General features: G+C 40.3%; 1 protein-coding gene across 4 annotated transcripts in view; it reads left to right on the forward strand.

The window, feature by feature from the left end:
- Positions 1-1,604: 1,604 nt before the first annotated feature.
- Positions 1,605-12,397, forward strand: part of ripor3 (RIPOR family member 3) — a 30,447-nt gene continuing 19,654 nt past the window's right edge. For all 4 annotated transcript variants that reach the window (XM_025059837.1, XM_017036968.2, XM_008320896.3 and 1 more), the window contains exons 1-2: positions 1,605-1,923; positions 11,816-11,889. The gene's annotated coding sequence lies outside the window, so the exon portion shown is untranslated. The remainder of the gene's footprint in view (positions 1,924-11,815; positions 11,890-12,397) is intronic.

Genomic DNA, 12,397 nt, shown 5'->3' on the forward strand with positions numbered 1-12,397 from the left:
AGCGTTGGAATGTCAACTGAGGAACTGTTAGAACCCTGATCCTAGAGAACATTTCCATCTGTCACATGTGTAGGAGGGTTTGGCCTCACTCTATGTGTAGGACAGACTCAGCAGCAGTAAAACCATCTGACTCAGATCTGACTCTTGGTCTGAAGCTTTGACCTTCATGACCCCCAGAACCGCAAGGAATCGTCACGTTATTAATGTTGACGTGACATTTTTAGATTCTGCAGTGCCCCCTCGTTGTAGATCAGCAAAGGAAGTGTTGCATCATTTAAGGAAGTGCAAAGAAATGATTGAATGTGAAATTGATTATGTCTTGCTACCTTCCACATGCAGGAGCAACCAAACACATTGAGAACCACTGTCATAAGTCAATACAATTTTATATGACACAATTTGATGTCTACATCTGTAACTGTAACTACAGTTGTAAAAGTTACTTTAAAAAAATAAAAATAGAAACACTTTAATATAGTTTTCTAAATAGAGAAAGTTCATAAACAAGAACAAAAACTTGTTCTAAAACTGAGAATATTGTTGTTCTTTCCTGTTAGGTTGCAATTCTACTGGAATTAAAAACTGGAGAGCACAGATGCCGAGTCTGTAACGAAGTGAATACACACACATACACACAAGTGTAGACTCAGCTGTTACGCTGGTGGGGGTGTGATGAGGGAGTGGAGATGCAGACCTCAGATACACAACATATGCACGTCCCTGCCTCCTTATCTCTGCCCGCAGTGTGTGTGTGTGTGTGTAATGAAGATGCCAGCTGAAGTAAATATCTGCCCTCATTTCTAGTGGGTGTGTGTGGTATGTACATTTGTGTGTTACTAAAGATACAGTATATAAAACCAGCTCTACTCTATAGAGTGTGTGTGTTTTCGCTACCTTGGTGTGTGTGTGTGTCTGTGTAAACGTGAAGCAGATTGACAACAGAATCCATCCCTCAATAATAAAACAAAGATCTTCTGATATTGACAATTTTTCAGCTGGGTTATTTTAACCCAAAGTCCACCTGTAGTACACTGGTCATTTAGATACATTAACTCTCAAAGTTAATTATAAAGTACAATAGTTTTTAGAAAACTCCTTGAATGAGTTCCTACAATACAGTAGTTTACAGTTAAACATGTGACGTTCAAGTTTCAGTGTAAAAATCTGAGAGATTAGAGGTTCCTTGAATTCTCCAGACACGCTGCTCCCACAGCAGAGTCTGATGTGAACGTTCACCCCATTAAAGCGGATCGAGGACTCGAGGTCAGTATCAATGGAGAGTAAACAGCAGTTGAGCTGCTATTTATAAAAGTCTTAAAGCAAAAACCAAACAAACATCAAAGAAGTTGGTTTACGTTTGGGAAAAGTGTGGAAAAAACAACAGTGAGAAAAGTACACAAAAATAGTAAAAAAAATATAAAAGTTTTTTTTTTTTTTCCCAAATGTCCAATGACTTTGTGAGGAGACCGAAGTGGACAGAAGAAGGGGAAGATTTCCAGAGTGGGAAGAGCTGAGAGAGGAAGAGGAGGAGGAGGAGGGAATTACACAGAAGGGAGTGGAGATGAAGCTGAGGGGGAGAGAGCAGAGAGAGAAGGAGAGGCAGAGCTGGAAGGAAAACAGTGGGGCAGAGGCTGGAGGAGCAGATGTGAGTAGGACCAGGAGAGAGGGGGGAGGAGGAAGAGGAGAGAGGAGATAGGAGCCGAAGAGCAGAGGAGCAGGGGAAGTGAAGTAGCTGACATTGGTGTGAAAAAACTTCTCAGGCTGCTGGACGCTATCTGGACCAAGCAGACGGCTGACGAGGGCGCACGCACACACACAAACACACACAGAGAGTGTATTGGATATGACTCCTCCACTCAGGCTGTTGTTGTTTGGTGTGACAGACTAACAGTGACGGCTGCAAAGAAGCACTTCCTCTGTCAGGTGAGCTTTACATGGACGCATATTGAAAATTTGCATCCTGGCTAATTCATTAATATTGAAATTTAATGTGATGAAGAGTTGTGATGAAGCACATGTTCTGGCATGTTCTAAAACTATTTTTGTTTGTTTTTGTTTGTTGTTGTTTTAAGCCTAGTGACTACTTAATAAGTACTTAGTACTTATTGTTTGATTCATGATATGGCAGAGATGCTTCTAGCTCTAAGAACTCAGTCCTGCTGTGTTGTAATTCATTGGCTATAATGGTACTGAATGATGGGGAAAGACTTCACTTATGTTCTATTCGTACACATACTTGTATGTGTTATGTGTTTGCTTCAATTGCACTGAAGTGCAGCCGGTGTCTGTAAACACCAATCACAGAAGAGTTGGTCGGCTGCTGTAGTTCAGCTCTGTGTCTCCGTGTCCTGAAGACATGCAGGATGTGGAGTAGCATTTAAACCCACTGCACTGATGAGCAGCCGGGGGCTGAGTCTCTGGGTTGTCTTCACCATGTGATGGTTGGAGCCACTTCTGACAAAGAAGTGCAGATGATACTATGGGAAACCTCTGGTTTGGTTCAACCAAAGCTGGGAAGTGGGGTGAGAAGAGTTGGTGGTCCTTGTACTGTACCACCACAGCAGATGAGGACTGGGACTAGTTCCTGTCCTAAATCCTCACCACAGCCTGCAGAGGAAGCGCTAATGAAAGGAGGCGGAGCTTATGCCTAAACTGTATCACTACATTTACAGACGAGGCCACTCCCACATTGTCTCTGGACCACATGTGGCTCATGGGCCACTACTTTAACATCCCAGTTGTATACAGTTACCTCGTGCCCAGTTGGCCTGCAGCTGTATCAGTAACATAACAGTCAATACTGAGCAGCTACACTACACTACAGTTTCCTGCAGTTTTCATCTGCACAAACATCTGCAGCACCGCTGTCCTGCATTAATCTCTTCTGTGACTGGTAGGTGGTTGTGGTTGTAGTAGTAGTAGTAGTAAAAGCCACATTGACAAAGTAATTCCCAAATGTATATAAAGTTGTATATTTTGTATATTTCAGAGAGAAAATTCATATGAAGTTATAAATGTGAAAGTAAAGAAAATACACACATTTATAAAAGTTGTAAGTTTAGGAGAAAAGAAAATGTGCAATTTACCCACTTTGAAACTTTCCCCTAGTAGTAGTTCCATGCCCTCCTAGAGGGGCACCCCCCCCCCCCCCCCCACTTTGGGAACATATATTCAGTCTCTTCAGCCCAATCTTTTATGAATTGAAGAACTTTCCAGAACTCGTATATGTTCAAGGGTATTAAATCTGTCAGTGAAACATCAGTCCTTATTTACACACCCTGACTTTCTCAATCGCCCCCTGCTGAGACTAGTACATAAGTGCATTGTTTACATTTACTGCGACCACCTGGATCTGGTTAATCTCCTTTTTCACAACCTGGTCTACTCCCGTTCTCCCACTCTTTCTCTGTTTTGATATACTTGTGGGGACACAGTTTGTTAGAAGTTCTTTAGTTGTGGGGACAGTTGTCCTTGTGGGGACACTTTTTGGGTACCCACTGAGTAAGAGAGTATTATGAAGTTCAAGATGAAGTTTAGAGTAAGGGTCAAATAGAGTTAGAATAAGGATTAGGATTGGGCATATATTTGTATTAATGGAGGATAGGATGAGCGGAAAGTATGATCTTTTTCCGTTATAAAGTCAATCTCAAGCCTTCACTGTGGATGTAGGACTGAATCTGCTCATCATTCACTATTTTCTTAGAAAAAAGTCATCAGACTGTCTAAAAATACCTCCGTAGATGGGGGAAAATTGCAACGCAACAATTAACTGTGTCCATTACAAGGCTGATGGGTTTGTCTTTGTGCTCTAATGAAGCGTGCAGATGTTTATTGTTCTGCCTTCATGGTTTATTACATAGAGCGTGTGTGTGTGTGTCTGTGTGTGTGAGAACATGCATACATGTCCTTGGCATCCATAATGGAACTGTTAGCAGAAAAAGGACAGACATATAACATCTTTAGTTGTGTTGCCTTCTATACAAACATATGACATTGATAATAGTGCCTCCTGTTGGAGGCTGTGGTGGTGACAGTGTTCCACAGAGTTGTGTAAACCAGTCTTTCTGGGTGACTTTCAGATGCTGTGTGAATCAAGGTCACCCTCAGATCTGCTTTCTTTCAGACACATCAGCATTAGTCAAAAAGTTCTAAGACAGATGTTATTTATTCATCCTGGAGGAGACCAGAGGAAACAGCAAATATTTACCCAACACTGAAGAAAAACCTCTTACAATATTTATTATATACTTCTATGCTTTAGTTTTATGACCTATTTTACTAAATCGTTTTTTTAATGTCACATGCATTTGTGCTATTCCACCAAACTGTAAAGAAATAATGGGATAAGCCAAGTGTATCTGGAAAATCACTGCTGCTGCTGGAGGTGGAAAATGAAGCGACTTCTGGCTTAACTTTTTATTTTCGTCAGTAAATATATTTTCCTGAACAGTTTTATAGCCTCAAATAAAAGATACAGGTTGTTTTCAACAGAACACCATGCAGCATACAGTACAGAATACACACGTTCTGTACATACACTCACACTCACACACACACACACACCGATACCTGCTGCTTCTAATTAGACAGATGACATCATAGCGTCTGATGGCAACACGAGAGCAGAGCTGATTTGGTTTGGTGCTCTTTTGACCTCCAGCTCAACAAATCCTCAGGAGAAAATGATGAACTGGAAGAAAACTCACAGAGAGAATGAAAACTCACTGCTGGAGCACACGACCACTTCTTACATATAAAAACACAATCAATTAACAAATTGTAATTTGTAAGACCAAAATGTTTTTTTTAAAGTGTGTTTAGTGTCAGAAGATTTTAAGAAGAGAAAGCAGTTGCTAGTGAAATCCCTGGTGCCTAACTGCAACAACTAGTAGCAACTTTTATATTATTTTTTTATGATCAGGAGTTTATTTGTTCCCTCTCTTTGTTTGAACCTGAATCTTTGTTCCCTGTTATTTAGTGAGTGAACAGAAACACTAACTGCTTAAAAAAATAATTGCCGACCTCATGTTCATCTGGAGTAATTTAAGACGTGGATTTTTAAAGTTTAGGTATTGACTGCTGTGCCTTCATGGGCGTTTTATTGATGGCTGTAACTTTAATGGTCAGCCACTAAACAAAGCCACAGTGATGGCAGGGTCACAAATCATTAGCAGCTGTAGTTCACTGTAGCCCCCATCAGGCAGGACAAACCTGCATTTTTGTTTTCATTACAAATGTAGTCAAGGAAAATGCAGCTGAACACATTATTGAAGTAATAGTTTTGTTTAAGTGAAAAATTTACACATGGAATTTCAGGAGAACATTGAAATAGTTTCTGATGAACTTAAACTAACGGACACTGATATACTGTACATGCAGCTTTATTTTTGGTGTCAGTTCTGGAGCCCTCTGCTGAGTCATCATCAGGACTTTCTCACTATTTAAAGAAGCTCTTCAGGGAGACTCGAGTCCTTTTTTTAAATGCAAAATTTAACTAAAATTACCTTAAGGGCCCAAAGGTTCAGTAAAAAAACTACAAATGATGGAATTGATTGCTTTCAAAATAAAATACTGTGTGGGCAAAACCAAGTTGAAAAATAAATATATGGTTCACGGCCCAACCCTGAGCCAATGGTGAGGAAACCATGTGTTTAGGACATCAATTTTCCATTTTTATAATAAATATGGTGAGAAAATTTCTGTCATTGATTTCACAGCTAGTAGAGCTAAAACATTCACTACTTAACAAGTCAATAACAGGGTCAATTCACACTCCTACTCACGCGTATGGCTAGTTGACAGTGAACAATTCACCTAATCTTGCATGTTTTTGGACTGTAAAAAGAAGCTGGAGAAAATCCTGACATGGGGAAGACATGCAAACTTCAAAATAATCAACCAGGAATCAAGCAAATAGCAATGTTTCTCCAGTAAGGCAACAGTGTTAACTGCCACCTTCTGGACCTTTAATACATTCTATAGATTTATTTTTTGCTCTATAACATACTGTCACAGTCTGCTGCCCTCTGTTGCCTCATAAAGTAAAAATGTAAAGAAGGTGTTCATGACTTCCAGACGTATTGTTTTCTTCAACTTCAACTTCAACTTCAACTTCAACTGCTTTTATCTTTCACTCAAAGACATCATAGACAATTCTACACCAACAAACTTCACTGACAAACATCAACACAGGGGTTTTTCTGGTCACTTTCCTAAACCAAAGAAGGAGTTTTTTTCCATCAGTGTTTCAACACTCACAGTTGTGAAAAGTTCATCCAGACTCCACAGTGATCTATGAGCCCCAGTGTGACAGAACATGACGCCGGTGCTGCTACACTCCACTACCTGCAGCGTGTTCAGAGGTCAAACTCCTGTTCTGACCCTTTACAGGTCAGACGCTCGTGTTTAAAACACAAACCAGACACTATCCAGCTTAGCTGACCAATGGGTCATCAATCAATATGTGAATGTGTGTATGTTGGCGGAGGAGGTGATGGGGGTGGTGAAAATTATTGTGTTTATATATTTTTACTGTCTGATTTAGTGTATTGCACGTATACTTTTTGTAGTGCGTCTCTGTCTGAACACTTGTTTGTTTACATTTTTTAAATCCCTCCTTAGCAGGGGTGGACCACAGGGGGGAGGTGTCTCCCTGCCCCACTGCTCGCCCCCACAGAGACGATAACATTCTGCCTCATGACAAAGCAAACTTAGCTCAACATGTCTGAACCTAAGTGAGCTGGGGTCGCTGTACTTGACTTTTGGAAACACCTAGTGGTAATGGAGGGAATAACGCTCACAATGTCCTTCATGGATTAGTTTAGCTTGGCTTAGCCCAGCCTCAAAGAAGACTGTTGAGAAACAAGAAGAGGAAAGATGAATGAATGTTGTTTTTTTTCTTGACACCACCAAACACATTCGGACTCAGTTTCTTCAGTGGTACAGGAGGTGGCGATGATGTTTCTGCTCCCAAAGAGGTCCAAACAGAGGTACAGCAGGACACCAGACAGTGGTGGTCTGTGTGGACATTAAAGACAGCAGGAGGCTAGGGTTGTGAGGAAATAGTGATGCAGTGAAATATCTGGATATTTTGTTTCACGATACTGTATCCATATTCTACAGTATTGTTGTTGTTGATTGTTTTAACAATTAACATGCAAATATTTATGATGTTGGATCAGCTAATTTTTGCTTATATTTCTTCGCTCGTGATTACAACAAAACTACAGTATTGTTGTTGTTGATTGTTTTATCGTATTTATTTATTTATTGATCGTTGTGCCTATAGTACCGCAGTATACCTCAATACATCGTAATGTTGCCCCTGTATCGTGATATGTATCGTATCACTAGATTCTTGCCAAAAAAATCCCTCAACATATTAAATAGTGACAGATTAGTCAGCTGCCCCAGCAGCAGAGCTGCAGTTGTTATGTCTCGGCTCCATCTGCTGCAAAACTGAAAAAGCAAACAAGGGAAACTGTATTTCTCATCCACTAGACCAGACTAAAATTCACAATTGATGTGTGCCAGGGTGTAGTCATGACGCCGGCTGTATTTTAAGTGAATTTAATGAGGTGTTTCTGTGACAGGGCGGCCTGCGCCCCCCGCTGGTGTAGTTTTATCTGAGCAATATGCAGGTTGCCTCAGGAGGCAGGAGAAGAATTTCCATTTCACACACTGGTGAAATTCCAGATTGACTGAGCTCGCACCACAGGGCCTTTTCAATGGCCTACATTATGCCAAGTGAAGTCAATTACGTCAACGGAAAATCACCAGAAAAAGTGTCTTCACGCAGTCTGTACAGGAGATGTAGAAGATTTACATTTGATTCTTACCGAGGAAGATGAAGAGAAGGTAAAACTCAAGAACAAATCCAACTATTTAGTCAAGATAGATGTCCGAGTTGAAACTAAAGATTTACAACCCCATCGATGAGCTCAATGTAAAGAGAACGCTCAACAGAGAAGTTGAATTTCCCCTGGCAGAGACGTTCCTGTTCCTGGCAGCGATTCAGCTTCTGAGCTTCCTTTTCCAAACCTTAGCTGACAGAAGCACAGCGAGCCTTGACTTTGTGACGACCTTCACGCTGTGACATTCATATGCATCGCTGTCAAACACAGATATCGGCTTTCTACGCTCTGCTGCACCACTGGTACGGAACGAGGGAAACAATGAGTGGAGTCAGGTTTACAGGAGGTTGAGATGTCCAAGAGATGAGGTGTAAGAAAAACAAACAGTTTCACCATGTTTTGTTTTAATAACAGACTCTAAAGGCCAAGTATTTCAGAAATTTCTCCAGCTGTTTTTAAACAAACAGTAATTAGTTAATGCTCCGGCGCATTAGGCGCACTATGGAATTTGGCTAAATGTATTCAAAAATCACAGACTTAACACTCCATTTTTGCCTTTAGTTAAATTGGACAGTTCCAACTATTGACCATCTGTTGTTTTCATATATCATTTCCACCAACTGCTTCATATATTTCTGACTCAGTCAGACTTGTTAAATGAACATGATCCTCTGTGACTGTCAGTCACTGAGACCTGATGCTGTTTGTGTTTGTCCGTCTGTTTGGTTCAACTGTATTTCAGACTCAGACTCAGGCTTCAGTCTGACAAACACACTGATGTCCTATAAACACACTGACAAACTGATAAACTCACTGCATGTCTACCACCTGACGTGGACTCTGGCGTACTGCGGTGTTAAAGAACTCCAAAAACATTATGTATTTATTTAAAGTGTATTGTGTTTACAATTACAACAATTTTCTTGGCGATTATGCAGATTTCTAGCTAACTTTTGGTGAAATCGATCTTCTTATGCTGACAGTGACCTCCACTCTCTGCTCCCTACAACGTCACTTCAACAACCAACAGCCTAAAAACAAGGCTCCTTGTCCTGACAGGAACATGTGTTGTAATGACACTGTTTATCTGAGACTGAAAAACAAGAATGTCAATCCTCTGCACGTGGTAAATGGCCAAGGAAGAATCCGATCCGACACAACATCTGTTTTGCCATTATAGCATACCGCAGATAAAATAACATTACAAAAGTCAATACAATTAACAAAGCTCAGTGCCTTTAGAGGACATGCCCCCCACTCTGAGATCCAATGATCATGTTACCTTTCAGAAATATTTTTAAAAACCAATAGTTCTCAGGAAAACACCATACATTAAACATCATTGGTTGGAACCAGGATCCAAACCTGCAACCTGCAGACTCACCCTCCTTTACTTGTCTTCTCATCCGAACACTCTTCACGGTCTTTAGTGAAGAGACGGTTCTGCAGCTTCTGCTGAATCTATTAGAACCTTAAATCTACAGAGTAAAACCTGGGAGACGTCAAATCCACCAAACACAGACTCAACACAGTTTTAGGGAAAGTCGTTTGTCTTTAACTTTACTACATAACTCTTAGTCCTCAACACGTGGCTCTTTAGCCTCTGGTCATTGGCTCCCTGCAAAATCATATTCTAAATTGAAATTGTTGAAATCTATTTTCATCTTGCTTTGAAATTGTATTTATTTGTAAATTGGTAATAAATGACTCCTAGTGTTGCAGACGCGTGAGTCGTGCCGATTGCACAGATGTCTCTCTGTGTGTTGGACCCTGGAAACCGTCACCATCTCAGAGGACTTTCATATTTGCTCTGGATGTAAACGCGCAAAGCTAGGCAAAAACTGAACGTACTGCAGTACTGGCACGTTGAGCTGCAGTATTTCACTCTGTCTTGTCCTCTCTGTGGATTTGAAGCTCCGTGTCCTGTGTGGAGTCAGGAGGAAATGTGCTTTATCACTCAGGGAACAGGAACGCTAACTCATTAGTCTGCCAGCCTTTCATACCAGGTTCAAAGAAACCTCCTGTCATCACATCTGTGCAGCTCATCTCTTCTACTTCCTGTCCATTAGGCTGCAAAATATGGATTTCAAAAAAGGTTTCAAGGAAATAAGTTAAACTTGTCAGATGTGTTGTTTTTTTTTTTAAAGATGATCTGAATATTAGAAAATACAGCCAACATTTTCCCGGTAAGTTAGTCCATTTGATTTTGATACAGCCACTCAGTTTCTTATATTTAAGAACTTTAGCTGAAGAACTCGCTTTAAAAAAATCAAGTGCTACTTTATTAGGAAATATCAGTTTATCCTTTGTATCATTGATGACTCTGTACAAACACCTGACAATGACTTTAAGCTGAGTGTTTTTTCCACTCATGGCCTACGTTTGGTGTTCTTTGTTTTCAGGAATTCAATTTAATTAATAATCTACCACCTGATCCTGGGCTGCATCACAGTGCAGTGCATCATACACCCATGTATAGAGACAAACAACCAATTTAATTCAATTTAAGTGTTGTCACTTTAAACATGCGGTAATTAACCTATGGCAGGATTTTTATTACGAGCACACTCCTGTCAGTGTATTTGTATTAAATCACATATAATATAATATCAAAATTAACTGTATTTAGTCCAGGTTCAGCATTCATTCATACATATATATGATAAAGTTACTGTGTTACTAAGTGAGTGTTTACTCAGTTGTAAGATTTCTACTCCTGTTTTTTAACCCACTAGTTCACATCCACTTGTCAGATTAAATGTGCAGGAGAAGAAGAGTTCAAATGCAAACCTATTGTACAGACTTGGTAAAGATGAACTCACAGTCATTTGATTTACAAACTGGAAGTCACAGATTGAGATGTAAAATCTTTCCTTTTATACCGACTGTGTCTGTTTTTGTCTGGAAATAATAGGAAGGAACCTGGAAATGTGACGTACAGAGATTTAAACATAACTTATACTGGGGTACAGTGTGTGTGTGTGTGTGTGTGTGTGTTAACAGTCTCTCTGAGGTTTGGTTGAAGTGGTGATGACAGCAGAAATAATCGAGGAGAAAACCATGGACGCATGGAGGAGAGTGTGATTACAAACCCAGATCTCTCCTCCTCCTCCTCTTCTTCCTCATGTTCTCCTTCACATGTCACGAATCACATACACAGAACGACAAACCAGGAGGAGAAGGATAAAAATAATTAAATAAATAGCGCAGGACGACAGTAGTGTTTCTTTTTGTTTGAAAGAGAATGGAGATGAGGAAGAAAAGAAAATGCAAAGATCCAGTTTGTCTGTGGATGATTGAGCAGATTGTGAAAGAGTTTCCCACTGAGAGAGCGAATAAGAAGTTTGTTATTATTCCTTGGTTGATGATAATAAATGATTTAGTTTGTTCTCTGTCTGAGACCATTCATTTTTCCACTGATTTGTCACTTGGCTCCGCTGCACAAACACTGGGGGAAATCAGAAGACATATTTCAAAATCATTACGTAGCCTGTTCTGACTGCACACATGACTAGTGGGTCAAAAATACTAGTCGACTTGTCGACATCTGCACTTCTGGTGCACCGTCATGGAGTCAAATACCTGCTCCTGGAGGTTTAATACCCGAGTTCCAGGTTTAATATGATCAAACTAAATCACTCAGGTGAACGAGCTTCGACTTTGACACGTGTTGTAAATCCAGTCTTATCAAAAAGAGGCTCGAGGGCCACATTTTGCCCAGACACAACCTCACAGTGGCCCAGTCTGTGGTCATGAAGGAATGCAGAAAGAAGGCCACATGGCCAGGCAGCATGCGACCCACAATGCATCACTTGAGTTTCTGGGAGGGTTAGCAGTTTACTAAACTGCAACATTAATTCATTTGTACGTGTGAAATTAATTATAAAAGCTGTGAATCTTTTTTTTTATATGTTGTGATTTATTTTCTTTTTATTATAATTCATATTTCGCCTCTATTCCAGACTCACATGACGATGAAACGATGATGAAACAACTTCACAGCTTTTGATGTTTCCACTGGATCAAACACAGCAAAGTAAGGATCATTTTGTTATTTTTATTTTGTCTGCAGAGGGATAAGTGATGAACTGTTATCTTCTCACTTTTCACTGACCTGATATACACAGATGAACATGCAAATAAACACAGCCTGGACCTGAACCAATCATCCACCAGATTGTCACACACACACACGACTCACATAGTTTCACACTTCATCTATCAGTGGATACAACCAGACACAGATCGCATTCATCAAGTGTCTGTACATGTGTGTCAGTGTGTGTGTGTGTGTGTGTTTGTGAGAGAGAGAGAGAGAGAGAGAGAGAGAAAGTGAGAGACACTCAGTAAAACAGAGATAAATACAGTAAATAAAAGAACTTCAGGATCGTTCCTGAATAGAGGTTCCTCGGGACAGTTGATCTGCAGCTGTAACGGAGCCACAGTCCTGTGTCAAATCTGTAAATGACTGAAAAAAGACCATCCACTGGAGCGATTCCCACCCTCACCCTTTAGCCTCGTAAACTTGTCCATTTCATCACCAA

The sequence above is a fragment of the Cynoglossus semilaevis genome, chromosome 11, assembly GCF_000523025.1.
Source record: "Cynoglossus semilaevis isolate Cse_v1.0 chromosome 11, Cse_v1.0, whole genome shotgun sequence".
NCBI classification, from domain to species: Eukaryota; Metazoa; Chordata; class Actinopteri; order Pleuronectiformes; family Cynoglossidae; genus Cynoglossus; species Cynoglossus semilaevis.